The sequence below is a fragment of the Salmo salar genome, chromosome 13 (genome assembly GCF_965601325.2).
Source record: "Salmo salar chromosome 13, fSalSal1, whole genome shotgun sequence".
Classification (NCBI taxonomy): domain Eukaryota; kingdom Metazoa; phylum Chordata; class Actinopteri; order Salmoniformes; family Salmonidae; genus Salmo; species Salmo salar.
Window position 1 is genome coordinate 96,297,852 of NC_138303.1, and position 17,265 is coordinate 96,315,116.

General features: G+C 42.0%; 1 pseudogene; it reads left to right on the top strand.

The window, feature by feature from the left end:
- LOC106568243 (membrane-associated transporter protein-like) overlaps window positions 1–17,265 on the top strand; it is a 35,037-nt pseudogene that overhangs the window by 14,754 nt on the left and 3,018 nt on the right.

Sequence of the window (17,265 nt, forward strand, 5' to 3'; positions counted from 1 at the left end):
CACAACCCCCACCTGTGGACGTCGGGCCCTCATACCACCCTCATGGAGTCTGTTTCTGACCGTTTGAGCAGACACATGCACATTTGTGGCCTGCTGGAGGTCATTTTGCAGGGCTCTGGCAGTGCTTCTCCTGCTCCTCCTTGCACAAAGGCGGAGGTAGCAGTCCTGCTGCTGGGTTGTTGACCTCCTACGACCTCCTCCACGTCTCCTGATGTACTGGCCTGTCTCCTGGTAGCGCCTCCATGCTCTGGACACTACGCTGACAGACACAGCAAACCTTCTTGCCACAGCTCGCATTGATGTGCCATCCTGGATGAGCTACACTACCTGAGCCACTTGTGTGGGTTGTAGACTCCGTCTCATGCTACCACTAGAGTGAAAGCACCGCCAGCATTCAAAAGTGACCAAAACATCAGCCAGGAAGCATAGGAACTGAGAAGTGGTCTGTGGTCCCCACCTGCAGAACCACTCCTTTATTGGGGGTGTCTTGCTAATTGCCTATAATTTCCACCTGTTGTCTATTCCATTTGCACAACAGCATGTGACATTTATTGTCAATCAGTGTTGCTTCCTAAGTGGACAGTTTGATTTCACAGAAGTGTGATTGACTTGGAGTTACATTGTGTTGTTTAAGTGTTCCCTTTATTTTTTTGAGCAGTGTATATATATATATTACAATTGTAGTAATAGTGTTCCTCTAATTGCTTCAGTAGTTAATTAATTTTCCTGAGAACATCTTCCATCTACTGTAAGCCCTGTTGACTCATTAAGGGTTTGTCCTGTACCATTCAATTGTAATTGTGTTAATGGCAATATGTCATTACGAGACTAAGGGCAAACAGAAGGAGGAGGAGAGAGTGATGACCCTTGACTGTAAGTACTCTTTCCTATTAGTCATAATATTGACCTAAGGTTAATGATGATTCTACATGATTGTGTCAATGTGCCTCTGAATTGTCTTGGTATGATATTCTCAGGTTTTTACTGAGCTGCCTGTATTTTATCTATCATTTTTGAAAGATAAATGGGCACCTTTATTAATAATATTTTTTGACAATTTGTATTAAAATACTTTAAGGTTATGTTTCTTGATTATTTAGCTGTGTAGTACTACTGTTAGAACAATGTAATGCATGATGTTCTGAAGCCTATAATGCTATTTGATTATATAATTATCACCCCAAACTGTAGCTTTAGGGCAGGAATATAATTGCTACATGCATAAACTATATAACAATCAACAAGTTGTAAACTGATAATATACTAAGGATTTTCATCTACAATGGATGGAAACCTTTTCTAATTTCCCCCATTTTTTTTTATTATACTACTTAGAGATGGATAATGTAAAGTTTCACCTCCCTCCTAATCTGATTCCATTGGATTAGGAGCCACCTGTTGGAATTCCGGAATCCCATTTCACATTCCCTGCTTTGAGCATATCCTTCATAGAGTATAATGTAACTACTACTATTAAGATTACCACTGCTTTGCCTTTCCACCTTTATAAACCATAACATTTAATATAATTCTAAAACTGCAGAGTAAATACTGACCTTGAATACATTTTTCTTCTGCACATTATCAGTTTTGACATGCCAAACAGGGCATAAAGGAAACTAAATTACCATAGAGATGGTGTGTTTGTACACAATCTCACTGTTTCAAGTGCAACTAGCATAATGTATCTACTGTAGCCTGATGGAATTGTCTTCTGACGAGTGGCGTCACTCCTACGCATTGCTCGTCTCTCACTGTATCTGACACAAGACAATGACCTGATGAACCACCTTGATAAGAATGTTCGCTTCATCCATAAAGGTAAGTCAAAGACCGTAGAGGTTGTGTTTGAAGTACAATTATACTGTTTTAAATGCCTCTAGCATAACTCATCAATGTGGTCCCTCATGGTTAGTTAAGAATGTTCACTTCCTCCCCTCAAAGTAGTCTATCTATTGTCCCCTCAAACAAGTGACCGTATTGTAAGAATATTTCGAAGATAAATACACAACGCAGAGGACGAGAGGTCAATAGAGTACTAACAATCAATGGAAATAGTGTTTTTTTCTGTAATATCAATGGGTCAGAGACATGGGAGGATTTCAGTCCTGGACTCCTAGATACATGACAAGTTCTCATTGGTCCAAATTGTTTATACGTTGAACCTGAAATAGGATACTTGTTATTTGGCCATTGGCCCAGTTTTACTGCAAGGAATTCTAATTGGTCAACCACAGGCTAGGGCTGGGTTATAAAGTACATCCGGTCCCTTTGTTCTGTGGAGAGAATCACTCTGAAGAGAATCACTGAGGACAGGGGAGAATAAACATCTACCTACCGCATGATTTGTTCTCTTTGAGTAAACCTAGTTTCCTCCCCCTGATTTGCTTTGGGGTCAGTGTTATTGAAGAGTAACATCAACTGCTAACAGTGTGTAGGCCTCACTCATTGGAATGTTTAACTCTGGAACACAATATGACTACGTTAGTGTCCCAAGGACTCAAGGTCTGTTGAGAATGTGGCCTTTTAATCTGTCCGACTCTAAGCATCTGACTGCCTCCCTGGGTTGAGCCCCTCTGACGCTTCCTCAGGTTCCTCTGACGGGGCGCAGGAGGACGGGAGAGGGGTGGCGGGCAGGGCTCCCAAGAGAAACTCTGTGAATTGCCTCAACGTCCCACATGACTGTGGCAGGACGAGCTAGCTAGTGTCAGGAGAAATACAGTATTATGACGTATTATAAACTGAATAACCTTGTTTTCTCAATGGAGATGCAGTCGTATCAGGTGAGAGCCCATGGCTATCAGACATACTGTTCTAGAACTAGTCTTTGTTTTGTTAATAGTGGTTATGGAGTTGGGCAGCTTGGGTATGAGAAACCAAAATACTTTCAGGGCTCATATTCCCATGTCTATCTCAAATAACGTTTTGTTACAGAGACATACTTAATATATTTAATTTAAACTTTCGCCTAATGGGCTGTTTCAATGTTTTATAGAAAATGTACTGTCACCTCTGAAATTATTGAGCAAAAAAGACTGTGTATAAAATAAATAATACAAATACTGAGTTATTCTGTATGCAAAAAAAATATTGAAATATTTTTTGATACTAATACATTTGCTCAGAGAAAAGTATTTTGTTTAAAGGAAAATTCCACTCAAAAACAAAGTCTCAAAATGTTTTGCTTGTCAGCAATCAAGTTTTCACGATACAGTATGTAACTTAAAACATACAGAAATCAACCCGTGTGATGTGTTTTGTTGGAAAGCGGATTGAACCAGGTTTTCTTCTGGGATTTTGCCTGGGCTGTTTGTCTGGCAGTTTAATGTGTTTCATAACCAGTAATGAGAGAGTTTCCTCAGTGTGTCTAGACAGAAGGTTAAATGTTCCTGTTATTTCCACTGGGCTGTTTCTCTCCACCAAGTTGATTGCACAAGATGTTCAGCAATTATTCCAGAAAGCTCAATAGTGACCTTGAACAAGAACAATTATAGAAACCACCTCACTGAGATGTGGACAAAATCCTGAGAGGAACTGGAGTCTCTCAACACCTGCAAAGAATAGGAATGGCATATCCTTACACCTGCAAATACTGAGACGTACGTGTTTAGCCCATACTTCTTTTCAGAAACTGTATATCATTGTTAATTTTCATATCCATGTAGATAGACTGAATTTCTGAAAAGAGGTTGTTTCATTTATGTATGGTAAGCTGGGAAGACCTGGGTCAAGTACATATGTCAAATACTTTAAATATTTTAGCTGTTCTTGTGGATCGAAATGTATAAATTAAAGTAGAATACTACTGTAAATGCATTCGATAAGGGATTGTATTTGCTTTTGCAACAGTATAGTACATAGACCTGACAACCTAACATTTTTGTTTTCAGTGAATGCCTACTTTGTTGTTTGATATCCTCAAAATAGTTTTGCCGGATTTCACCTTCTCTGTAATAATACTGTACAATACAAAGTGTGGCCATTTACAGTACTTTTGTTAAGATGATTATCTCCATTCTTCAACAGTTAGTGCTATTCGGGATCCTTGGGATTTCCTTACCCTAACCCTTGGGGTGTCCCTACCCTTACCCTAACCTTAACACTTACCATAACCATTTAAAATGTCAACATAAATTGGGTAGGGACGTACCAATGATCCCAGATAGCAAGGACCGTTCTTCAACACTGTTGTAAAATGTGATCTGTGATATAGTAAATTGGGATCTGGGATATAATCATAATGCCACTGGGCCGTTATGTGTTAGCTACAGTACAATATATTGTGATTTTCCTACAGTGGATGAAACTAAGCTTTGATGAAAGTTCTTGTATTTCTCTGAGATCAAAACCTAAGCCACAATGCATCTGACAATCCTAATAAGACTTCAACACAACACCCAACTGGGATTTGCTATGTGATTTGTAATCACCAAAACTTGAATGCCGCTGTTTAGGTTTTATTGCCATTGCAATCTGTCAGGCATTTGTTTCTCTCCCATGATAAAGGACATTATTCAGTTTATTTGTGCTCCACTGTGCACAACATGATTATGACAATCTGATTCGCTACAGTATTTATTTTTGATGAGCATGAACACTAAATAACTCTTGTGAAGACTAATACTAATATTTATGCAGTGTTAGATGGGGGGTATTAACATAAAATTGATTAGGAGTTGTTTTTCTAGCCAGACAGTCATGCTGGCAATGTGTTGTTTTTCAGATTGAGTTTCTTTTTTTGAAATGCAAATTGAAAACTATTTCTAATGGAGTTTGGATTTTAAAATGGCCTTTACATTTTGTTCCAACACAATGCATGTGGTTTCAAAACAAACTATTCCCTCCTATGTGGTGAATGAATGGTTGTATTAGCCCCAATCATGCTCTTGATGAAACAGTAAGTATCATGATGATCAAATGTGTTTACATGATATCAAGGTGTTAACAAATCCACTGACTCACTGTTTACCTCAGAAGCCCTGTAATATACACTGAGGGTACAAAACATTAGGAACACCTGCTCTTTCCATGACATACTGTAGACTGACCCAGTGAATCCAGGTGAAAACTATGATCCCCTATTGATGTCACTTGCTAAATCCACTTCAATCAGTGTAGATGAAGGGGAGGAGACGGGTTAAGGAAGGATTTTTAAGCCTTGAAACAATTGAGACATGGATTGTGTGTGTGCCATTCAGAGGGTGAATGGGCAAGACCAAATGCCTTTGAATGGGGTATGGTAGTAGGTGCTAGGCGCACCGGTTTGAGTGTGTCAAGAACTGCAACCTTGCTGGGTTTTTCACGCTCAACAGTTACATGTGTGTATCAAGAATGGTCCACCACCCAATAGACATCCAGCCAACTTGACACAACTGTAGGAAGCATTGGAGTCAACACAGGCCAGCATCCCTGTGGAACGCTTTCGACAGTCTATGCCCCTACAAATTGAGGCTGTTCTGTGTCTTCAAACTAATTGCTGAGGGAAAGACGTACCTCCTAAGGCAAATTAAAAATATTCAGCTGCAATACCCCACCAAAATCAAACACAGAGCATTCAGAAGTATTTCAGTTATTGAAAGTGATATTAATGAGTAATCTGTGACATAACTTGAGATGAAGAGGTATTCTCCTGTCTTTCTCCTCTTTTGCAGCATTAGTACAGGAAAGGTCACTGAAGAAGATATGGGCCATCATCATAGTCATGTTTGGAGTGGTGCTATTTGACTTTGCAGCAAACGTCCTCGATGGGACAGTCAAGGCCTACCTCTTTGATGTCTGCTCGTACATAGACAAAGAAAGAGGACTGCACTGCCACACCCTTCTCACTGGTAAGCAATGGCTGATGACATGCAGTAGCCTCCCTCCCACTTTGTCAGAACCTGGTGTTGGGTTGATTGGCTGACATATATGCTGTCTGGATTGATGTAGGTTTACTTTGATATGTATTTATACTGAACAAAAATACAAACACAACATGTAAAGTGTTGGCACCATGTTTCATATGCACAAAAAAGCTTATTTCTCTCAGCTTTTGCGCACACATTTGTTTACATCCTTTGTCACATAACACAATGCCACAGATGTCTCAAGTTTTGAGGGAGCATGCAATTAGCATGCTGACTGCAGGAATGTCTACCAACGCTGTTGTCAGATCATTTATTTTTAATGTGTCTACCATAAGCTGCCTCCAACGTCATTTTTTGGAATTTGGCAGTACATCCAACCGGCCCACAACCGCAGAGCACGTGTAACCACGCCAGCCCAGGACCTCCACATCCGGCTTCTTCACCTGCGGGATCGTTTGAGACCAGCCACGCGGACAGCTGATGAAACTGAGGAGTATTTCTGTCTGTAATGAAGCCCTTTTTGTGGGGAAAAACTCTTCTGATTGGCTGGGCCAGGCTCAGCAGTAGGCCACCCATGGCTGCGCCCCTAACCAGTCATGTAAAATCTATAGATTAGGCCCTAATGAATTTATTTAAATTGACTGATTTCCTTATATGAACTGTAACTCAGTAAAATCTTTGAAATTGCTGCATGTTGTTTTTTTGTTCAGTGTAGTTTGATTATTTATTATTAAAGAAAAGTACCACTCAAATATTTTGAGTGTTTTATTTCATTAGTGCACTCTCAAAATGTTTTGCTTGTCAGCAGTTAACTTTTCAAGATGCAAAGTGTCACTTCAGCATCATGATGGTGTATTTTGTATCATATGATAGTATGTTTTGCATCATCATGATGGTGTGTATTGCATCATAAACTCAACAAAAAAAGTACTGTCAACTACGTTTATTTTCATCAAACTTAACGTGTAAATATTTGTATGAACATAACAAGATTCAACAACTGAGACATAAACTGGACAAGTTCCACAGACATGTGACTAACAAAAATGTAATAATGTGTCCCTGAACAAAGGGGGGGTCAAAATCAAAAGTAACAGTCAGTATCTGGTGTGGCCACCAGCTGCATTAAGTAATGCAGTGCATCTCCTCCTCATGGACTGCACCAGATTTGCCAGTTCTTGCTGTGAGATGTTACCCCACTCATCCACCAAGGCACCTGCAAGTCCCAGGACATTTCTGGGGGGAATGGCCCTAGCCCTCACCCTCTGATCCAACAGGTCCCAGACGTACTCAATGGGATTGAGATCCGGGCTCTTCGCTGGCCATGGCAGAACACTGACATTCCTGTCTTGCAGGAAATCATGCACAGAACGAGCAGTATGGCTGGTGGCATTGTCATGCTGGAGGGTCATGTCAGGATGAGCCTGCAGTAAGGGTACCACTTGAGGTAGGAGGATGTCTTCCCTGTAAGGCATAGTATTGAGATTAACTGCCTCAGTCCAGCCTCTCTCAGCCATCCTGTACCTGTCCCGCAGGTGTGATTTTTGGATGTACCAATCCTGTGCAGGTGTTGTTACACGTGGTCTGCCACTGCGAGGATGATCAGCTGTCCGTCCTGTCGCCCTGTAGCGCTGTCTTAGGCGGCTCACAGTACGGACATTGCAATTTATTGCCCTGGCCACATCTGCAGTCCTCCTGCCTCCTTGCAGCATGCCTAAGGCACATTCACGCAGATGAGCAGGGACACTGGGCATCTTTCTTTTTGTGTTTTTCAGAGTCAGTAGAAAGGCCTCTTTAGTGTCCTAAGTTTTCATAACTGTGACCTTAATTGCCTTCCGTCTGTAACCTGTTAGTGTCTTAACAACCGTTCCACAGGTGCATGTTCATTAATTGTTTATGGGTCATTGAACAAGCATGAGTTTAAACCCTTTAAAATGAAGATCTGTGAAGTTAATTCATAAAAATCAAAATATCTTTGAAAGACAGGGTCTTGAAAAAGGGATGTTTCTTTTTTTGCTGAGTTTATGATGGTGTGTTTTGTATGGAACGCCATTTGGGTCTTTGCGTGTCAAAAAATATACATGTCAAATAACACTATTTGACGTGTCAAATAAGCTTGTTGACCAATCAGAACCTGCATATGACTGCATATCTTATAATAATTTAATGCGTTCAGACATTTTTTATGTAGTCATTACACATTGATTACACAATCACTCGCATTTCATATGTCACAACAATTCATCATACGTATGCTATGACGCTGGTAAAGTTGACTCGCGCACCTACGGTGCTGGTCATAAAATACTAGACAATGTTCTTCCTCAAAAACATAGCAAAACGACAATCTGTTTCAGTAACTATATAGCTTGGTGTCATCATCTAAAATAACCCTAATTTATAAGACCATTCTTATTTGATTAATGGGGGTCGGACCCATCTATGTGAAGCTAGCCACAATAAGGATTAGCCACAATAGTGACTTTGCGGTTTGTCTTCAAAAGTATGTCATTGACAGTGATGCAAATGAATACAAATAGTAGAATTATGGCATAATTGAATAAATAATGGTAAACGAGGTTGGAATGTTGTTTATATAAAATCAACAAAAGACAATTTGTTAATTTGACAATCTGTTGAAATCACACTGGATGTATTATACTTCAGAATTGCATTGGGGGAATACTTATTTCACTGTACAGCCTTACCTATGGATTGTGGATCAATGACATGGGGTATCAGTCTACTCAGTGACAACCAGAGAACATTAGCATCGTAGCTCTTATTGCGGGACTCTGAAACAACTGTGAATTCAGCCACATTTATTGTCAAGTGTATTGAACACTATTCCAGAGGAAAAACAATACTGCGTGGATGTTTTGGAGTCTGAACTCTGAGGAGGATGTAGGGAATAAATATATTGGGTATTGAATAGACTGATACCCCATTTCATTGATCCCCAATCCTTAGGTAAAGCTGTACAGTGCAATATGAATGTCAATACACACAATAGGCTGACTGGGGAGGCGATTTCACACAGTCACAGTCCCGCGATAAGAGCTACAACGCTAATATTTGCGTAAACTCGTCACAGTTGTGTTCTGTGGGTGTCACCGAGTAGACTGATGCCCCATTTCATTGCTTCACATTCCAACCTTGTTTAACATTATCTAGTCTATATATGGCGTGAATCCACCAATTGTAACCTTCTGCATCACTTTCAAAGAGATACTTTTATTTTGAAGGCAAACTGCAAATTCCCCTATTGTGCCTAACCCTTATTGTGGCTAGCTCCACAACACATAACCCAGTCCGGTTGAGCCTCACTAGCCAGATGAAGCTAGCTGGCTGCTTATAACGTTAGCTTTGGGCAACAGGGTTAAGTAGCTGGCAGGCTATTTATTTTCATGAACTGAAGTTCAATTTCAATAGGTGAACATCAAGTGGCTACCTAGCTAATACTTACACACAAGGATTCCTAAATCATTGCTAAGAATAATGAAAATGACTGCAGTTTCTACTGGTCATTGTTTCCAGGCTCGTTGTATTGGTTCTAGCTAGGAACCAAGCTAAAGCTAGCTAGCTACCCCCGAAGTTGTGGTCGAACAAATAATACTTTATTACCAACGTGGTATTGAAAACACATTGTTTGTGGCTGGTGTTTGCAGACTTCTTATGTACAGCTTTGACAGTGCTACTGTCATGATTATATTTAGGAGAAGTAGAGGAGTCAGGCGCAGGACACAGGGATCAATGTAAACAAACGTGTTTACTTAAATAATCAATAAGTCTTCTCCGAGGACAATACATATCGCGGAGAAAGCACCTCCGTTCACACACAACAGGAAACAATTACCGACAAGACAAACAGGAAATGCAATGGTTTAAATAATAAACATAATTAGGGAAAATCAAAACAGGTGTACACAATAAAGACAAAACCAAACGAACAGTGAAACATCGATCGGTGGCAACTAGTAAGCCGGTGACGTCGACCGCCGAACGCCGCCCGAACAAGGAGAGGGGTCGACTTCGGCGGGAGTCGTGACAGCTACTGATAGTAATGGTGGCGCTTAGTTTGCACGTGCAAATTCAGAACACACAACATTCTATAATAGAACTGTGTTATTTGACGAGTCAAATTAAAAGCTTATTTATTTGACGCGTCCTTCATTTCACGTGTATCTTTGTTGACATGCAAAGACCCAAACGGCGTTCCATAGTTTTGCATCGTCATGATGGTGTGTTTTGAATCATCATGATGGTGTGTTTTGCATCATCAGGATGGTGTGTTTTGCATCATTAGGATGGGGTGTTTTGCATCGTCATGATGGTGTCACATCTGCTCCTGCCACACCCCCTAGTGGACATCCGGTGTCTCCTTGACCTGCAGCCACTCCTCCAGTACACACGCTCTCTCTCTCCCTGTCCCTTTCTGTATGTTTGTGATTGTGTGGTTGGAGACAGGTGTGCTGGAGCCAGAGCAGATCCTCACCAGCTGTAACTCATTCCATAAACGAGACCTCTACAAATACTCAAGTCCTGCCATTTCCACTCTGCCAGATTGTAATCTCTCCTAAGTCAGTTTATGCGTCTAGCTATTTATGATTATTCAAGATCCTGTTACCCTGCTGTGTCTGTTTCCCTACCCTATATACACTGCTCAAAAAAATAAAGGGAACACTTAAAAAACACATCCTAGATCTGAATGAAAGAAATAATCTTATTAAATACTTTTTTCTTTACATAGTTGAATGTGCTGACAACAAAATCACAAAAATAATCAATGGAAATCCAATTTATCAACACATGGAGGTCTGGATTTGGAGTCACACTCAAAATTAAAGTGGAAAACCACACTACAGGCTGATTCAACTTTGATGCAATGTCCTTAAAACAAGTCAAAAATGAGGCTCAGTAGTGTGTGTGGCCTCCACGTGCCTGTATGACCTCCCTACAACGCCTGGGCATGCTCCTGATGAGGTGGCGGATGGTCTCCTGAGGGATCTCCTCCCAGACCTGGACTAAAGCATCCGCCAACTCCTAGACAGTCTGTGGTGCAACGTGGCGTTGGTGGATGGAGCGAGACATGATGTTCCAGATGTGCTCAATTGGATTCAGGTCTGGGGAACGGGCGGGCCAGTCCATAACATCAATGCCTTCCTCTTGCAGGAACTGCTGACACACTCCAGCCACATGAGGTCTAGCATTGTCTTGCATTAGGAGGAACCCAGGGCCAACCGCACCAGCATATGGTCTCACAAGGGGTCTGAGGATCTCATCTCGGTACCTAATGGCAGTCAGGCTACCTCTGGCGAGCACATGGAGGGCTGTGCAGCTCCCCAAAGAAATGCCACACCACACCATGACTGACCCACCGCCAAACCAGTCATGCTGGAGGATGTTGCAGGCAGCAGAACGTTCTCCACGGCGTCTCCAGACTCTGTCACGTCTGTCACGTGCTCAGTGTGAACCTGCTTTCATCTGTAAAGAGCACAGGGCGCCAGTGGCGAATTTGCCAATCTTGGTGTTCTCTGACAAATGCCAAACGTCCTGCACGGTGTTGGGCTGTAAGCACAACCCCCACCTGTGGACGTCGGGACCTCATACCACCCTCATGGTGTCTGTTTCTGACCGTTTGAGCAGACACATGCACATTTGTGGCCTGCTGGAGGTAATTTTGCAGGGCTCTGGCAGTGCTCCTCCTGCTCCTCCTTGCACAAAGGCGGAGGTAGCGGTCCTGCTGCTGGGTTGTTGCCCTCCTACGGCCTCCTCCACGTCTCCTGATGTACTGGCCTGTCTCCTGGTAGCACCTCCATGCTCTGGACACTACGCTGACAGACACAGCAAACCTTCTTGCCACAGCTCGCATTGATGTGCCATCCTGGATGAGCTGCACTACCTGAGCCACTTGTGTGGGTTGTAGACTCCGTCTCATGCTACCACTAGAGTGAAAGCACCGCCAGCATTCAAAAGTGACCAAAACATCAGCCAGGAAGCATAGGAACTGAGAAGTGGTCTGTTGTCACCACCTGCTGAACCACTCCTTTATTGGGGGTGTCTTGCTAATTGCCTATAATTTCCACCTGTTGTCTATTCCATTTGCACAACAGCATGTGAAATTTATTGTCAATCAGTGTTGCTTCCAAAGTGGACAGTTTGATTTCACAGAAGTGTGATTGACTTGGAGTTACATTGTGTTGTTTAAGTGTTCCCTTTATTTTTTTGAGCAGTATATATTTTTTTAACCTTCATTTAACTAGGCAAGTCAGTTAAGAACAATCAATCAATCAAATGTATTTATAAAGCCCTTTTTACATCAGCTGATGTCACAAAGGTCTGTACAGAAACTCAGCCAAATAACCAAAACAGCAAGCAATGCAGATGTAGAAGCACGGTGGCTAGGGAAAAAAAACTCTCTAGAAAGTCCGGAACCTAGGAAGAAACCTAGAGGAACCAGGCTATGAGGGGTGGGCAGTCCTCTTCTGTCTGTGCCGGATGGAGATTATAATAGAACATGGCCAAGATGTTCAAACTTTCATAGACAACTAGCAGGTTCAGATAATAATAATCACAGTGGTTGTAGAGGGTGCAACAGGAGTAAATGTCAGTTGACTTTTCATAGCCGATCATTCAGAGTTAGAGACAGCAGGTGCGGGAGAGAGAGAGTCCAAAACAGCAGGTCTGGGACAAGGTAGCACGTCCAGTGAACAGGTCAGGGTTCCATAACCGCAGGCAGAACAGTTGAAACTGGAGCAGCAGCATGACCAGGTGGACTGGGGACAGCAAGGAGTCATCAGGCCAGGTAGTCCTGAGGCATGGTCCTAGGGCTCAGGTCCTCCGAGAGAAGAGAGAGAGAAAGAGAGAAAAAGAGAGAGAATTAGAGGGAGCATACTTAAATTCACACAGGACACCGGATAAGACAGGAGAAATACTCCAGAAATAACAGACTGACCCTAGCCCCCCGACACATAAACTACTGCAACGTAGATACTGGAGGCTGGGACAGGATGCGTCGGGAGACACTGTGGCCCTGTCCGACGATACCCCCGGACAGGGCCAAACAGGCAGGATATAACCCCACCCACTTTGCCAAAGGACAGCCCCCACACCACTAGAGGGATATCTTCAACCTACAACCCTGAGACAAGGCCAAGTATAGCCCACGAAGATCTCCCCCATGGCACAAACAAAAGGGGGGCGCCAACCCGGACAGGAAGATCACGTCAGTGACTCAACCCACTCAAGTGACGCACCCCTCCTAGAGACGGCATGGAAAAGCACCAGTAAGCCAGTGACTCAGTCCCCGTAATAGGGTTAGAGGCAGAGAATCCCAGTGGAGAGAGGGGAACCGGCCAGCAGAGACGGCAAGGACGGTTCGTCGCTCCAGTCCTTTTCTGTTCACCTTCACACCCCTGGGCCAGACTACACTCAATCACAGGACCTAATGAAGAGATGAGTCTTCAATAAAGACTTAAAGGTCGAGACCGAGTCTGCGTCTCTCACATGGACAGGAAGATCAGGAAGAACATTCCATAAAAATGGAGCTCTATAGGAGAAAGCCCTGCCTCCAGCTGTTTGCTTAGAAATTCTAGGGACGGTAAGGAGGCCTGCGTCTTGTGATCGTAGCATACGTGTTGGTTTGTACGGCAGGACCAAATTGGAAAGATGGGTAGGAGCAAGCCCATGTAATGCTTTGTTGATCAGCAGTAAAACCTTGAAATCAGCCCAAGCAGGAAGCCAGTGTAGAGAGAACAAATTCTTATTTACAATGACGGCCTACCAGAGAACAGTGGGTTAACTGCCTTGTTCAGGGGCAGAATGACAGATTTTTACCTTGTCAACTCTGGAATTCGATCCAGTAACCTTTCGGTAACTGGCCCAACGCTCTAACCACAAGGCTATTTGCCGCCACATCATGATGTGTTTTGCATCATCATGATGATGGTGTGTTTTGCATCATCATGATGATGGTGGGTTTTGCATCATCATGATGATGTGTTTTGCATCATCATGATGATGTGTTTTGCATCATCATGATGATGTGTTTTGCATCATCATGATGATGTGTTTTGCATCATCATGATGATGTGTTTTGCATCACCATGATGGGGTGTTTTGGATCATCATGATGGTGTGGCAAGTGACACTTTGCTTCTTGAAAACTTGCTGGGACTGTATTAACAGTGGACTAAACAAAAGATATTCCTTGACCTTCATTTTGACTACCCTCACAACTCACAAAAATGTAGTAGCCTGTGAATTTAGAGGTGACAACTCAAGTCAATTAGTGGCTAAATGCATGGAAATATACAAATAAAGAAACCAAAACATTTCATATTGTGTTGAAAAAGGCCATGTCCAAGAGCTTTGAAGTATCTATTGATTATTATTTTAGAACTAGAGTTGTTTCCATCTCTAGATGTTTTTAGAGATTAGTGAAATGTATTATTTTTGAGCATGTGGAATGTTAATGGGATTTATGGTCTTTGGTTTTATATCCATTAATTCTCACTCGCTCTGTATCTCCAACGATCAAATTAGAATTCTGTAAAACTTTAATTCCTTGACATATTTCATCTATGACTCTGCATTTTCGGCCGATTTATAAGGGTCTGTACTCCCAAAGTTGTTGACTGTTTTTATTCTTGGCAGTTACTGTAGCTAGCAGTTCAAGACACATTTCAGTTGAATGCATCCAGTTGTACAACTGACTAGGTATCCCCTTTCCCTTTCTCAGCTGTTAGCAGCCATTGGCTAGCAGTTTCTTACTGGCAATAAAAACAGATGATTGCCACCATTTTTTGTTGTTGTAGTTACTCAATTATTTAATGTAACAAATCAAACATACAACCTCAACAATTCATGGTAATTAATGGTAAACTTGTAAACAATTCATGTAGACTGTGTTTATTTGAAACAGGCAATTATTTGCTGAAATGTATGCTGTTGCCCGGTTGTTTGAGACCTTTTTAAAAAAAATTTTTTATGGTAATGCAGATGTGACTTTTTCTAAACTGCTTCTTTAGATTGATACAAAATGGATAAAGTTGTACTAGTTTCTCTGCAATACCATACCATTTACCATAATGGAAGGAAGGTGCTAGGGTTGCAAAATTCTGGGAATGTTCGATAAATGCCATGGTTTTCCTGAAATCCCAGTTGGAGGATTTCCAGATTCAGAAGGGAATAAACAGGAAATCTAGAATTCTCCAACCAGGATTTCTAGGAAACCAGGGAATTTATTGAAAGTTCCCTAGAGGGGGGCAGTGATACTATTTATACAGTACATACATATATAGCCTACGTTGTCTTTCTCTATATATGGCTCTAGAGAGGGTTTTTGATATTATAGTCAGGGAATAGTGCAGTGACATTCGTGGTACACAAAATGAGTAATTTATGAGAACGTTTAATTTGCAAGCAGGTTTCTTATAGGTAGGATGCAACATTTAGGGAACATACTGTGTGTCCAGACTTAATGCAGGCAGATACTTGACATCCAATCCTAATCCTGACACAGTCAAAAGTGCTGCACAATTTATGAGAAAGATTGATTTACAGGTTTCTCATTGTAGGGTGCTGGTGTAAGAATTGAGGGAACATATGTCCAGATTATTGGGATATGTCTAACAGAACAAGCCACTTATCTGTGTGCAGGATCACACATACTACGTGACAAAACATATTTATCATTACTCTCAGGTTCTCTGAGATAACCCAGCCTCAACATTGGATTGTGACATGAGCTTTACGTTCAGATGTAAGAAGCATTCTTTTATAAATCAGACCTTGTGGGTATTAATACAGCACACATCATATTCATGGTACAACCACCACAGGTGGTCATATGCAATCCAGGAATTGTACTGTATTTGAAAACATTTGCCTGAGGTGATTTTGACAATTTCCATGAAGATAGTGTACTCACTATCTGATGATTGCTTACATTTACATAATTTAGCAGACACACTTATCCAGAGCAATTTACAGTAGTGAGTGCATACATTTTCATACCGGTCCCCCGTGGGAACCACGCCATGCTCTACCAACTGAGCCACATAGGACCTGGGCTATGACTAGTGGCCTTGGGCACCCATCACCTGACCTGATAATCAATCGGTATTGTGCCTTTTGTCTGTTGCAGGGCTAGGGGGTGCCTTTGGGTACCTCATGGGAGCCATGGACTGGGGTCACTCGTCCCTGGGCCGACTGCTGGGGTCAGAGTACCAGGTCATCTACTTCTTCTCTGCTCTGACCTGGACGGTATTCCTCATTGTGCATCTCAGCATCCAAGAGACACCCCTGGTCAAGGACGGTAGTTTGGACTCGTTACACCCCAATGCCCTCCTCATCACACACAGTAGCAGTGGTGGCTATGGATCCCTGCATGGTTCCATGTCCAAAGAGTTGGAACCAGACCTCCGGCCTTGTTCATTCTCTGACCTGACGGAGGCCAATTCAGTCACATCCAGCTCCAAACAACCTAACAAAGAGGTCTGTCATAGACACAGGAAGGAGTCTAGTCTGTCTGACATTCTCTACACTGTGGGGGAAAAAAGTTGTTGATTCAATTTACAATTGTAAGGCACCAGCTGCAATAGGATTGTGAGTTTGCTCAACAAAAATGTCACACACCAACTTTTTGTTGTGCGTTTGCTCAAATCTTATTGCAGCTGGTAGCGTTACAATTGTACTTTGCATATTATTATTTGTATTTGTTTTCCAGTGTACAGTATGAAATCCTGACTTCAAATCAAATTTTATTTGTCACATGCACCGAATACAACAGGTACAACCTTACCGTGAGTACAACCTTACCGTGAAATGCTTACTTACAAGCCCTTAACCAACCATGCAGTTCAAGAAATAGAGTTAAAAAATATTTGCTAAATAAACAAAAACATTTTATAAAAAGTAACACAATAACAACGCCCTGACCATAGAGAGCCCTTGGTTCTCTATGGTGTTGTAGGTCAGGGCGTGACTAGGGGGTGTTGTAGTCTTTTCATTTCTATGTTGGTGCTCTTGGTATGGTTCCCAATTAGAGGCAGCTGATGTTCGTTGTCTCTAATTGGGGATCATACTTAAGGTGTCATTGTTCCCACCTGCTTTGTGGGATATTGTTTTGTGTATGTGCATGTTGCACCACTACTTTCACGTTTCGTTGTTGGTTTATTGTTTTGTAGAAGTTTCACTTAAATAAAAGATGTGGAACTCTAATCACGCTGCGCCTTGGTCCGCTCTGTACGACGATCGTGACAATGTGCCTCACCCTAATAATCTTTCCCCTCATCACTTAGCCTACTGTTCTGACTTGGTGATGCACATGTAGCCTATAGCCTGTGTTAGGGAAATGGAATCGTTGAATATTTTAAGAGCTTTCATTGTCTGCTTATATGCCCCTTTATTTATCCTA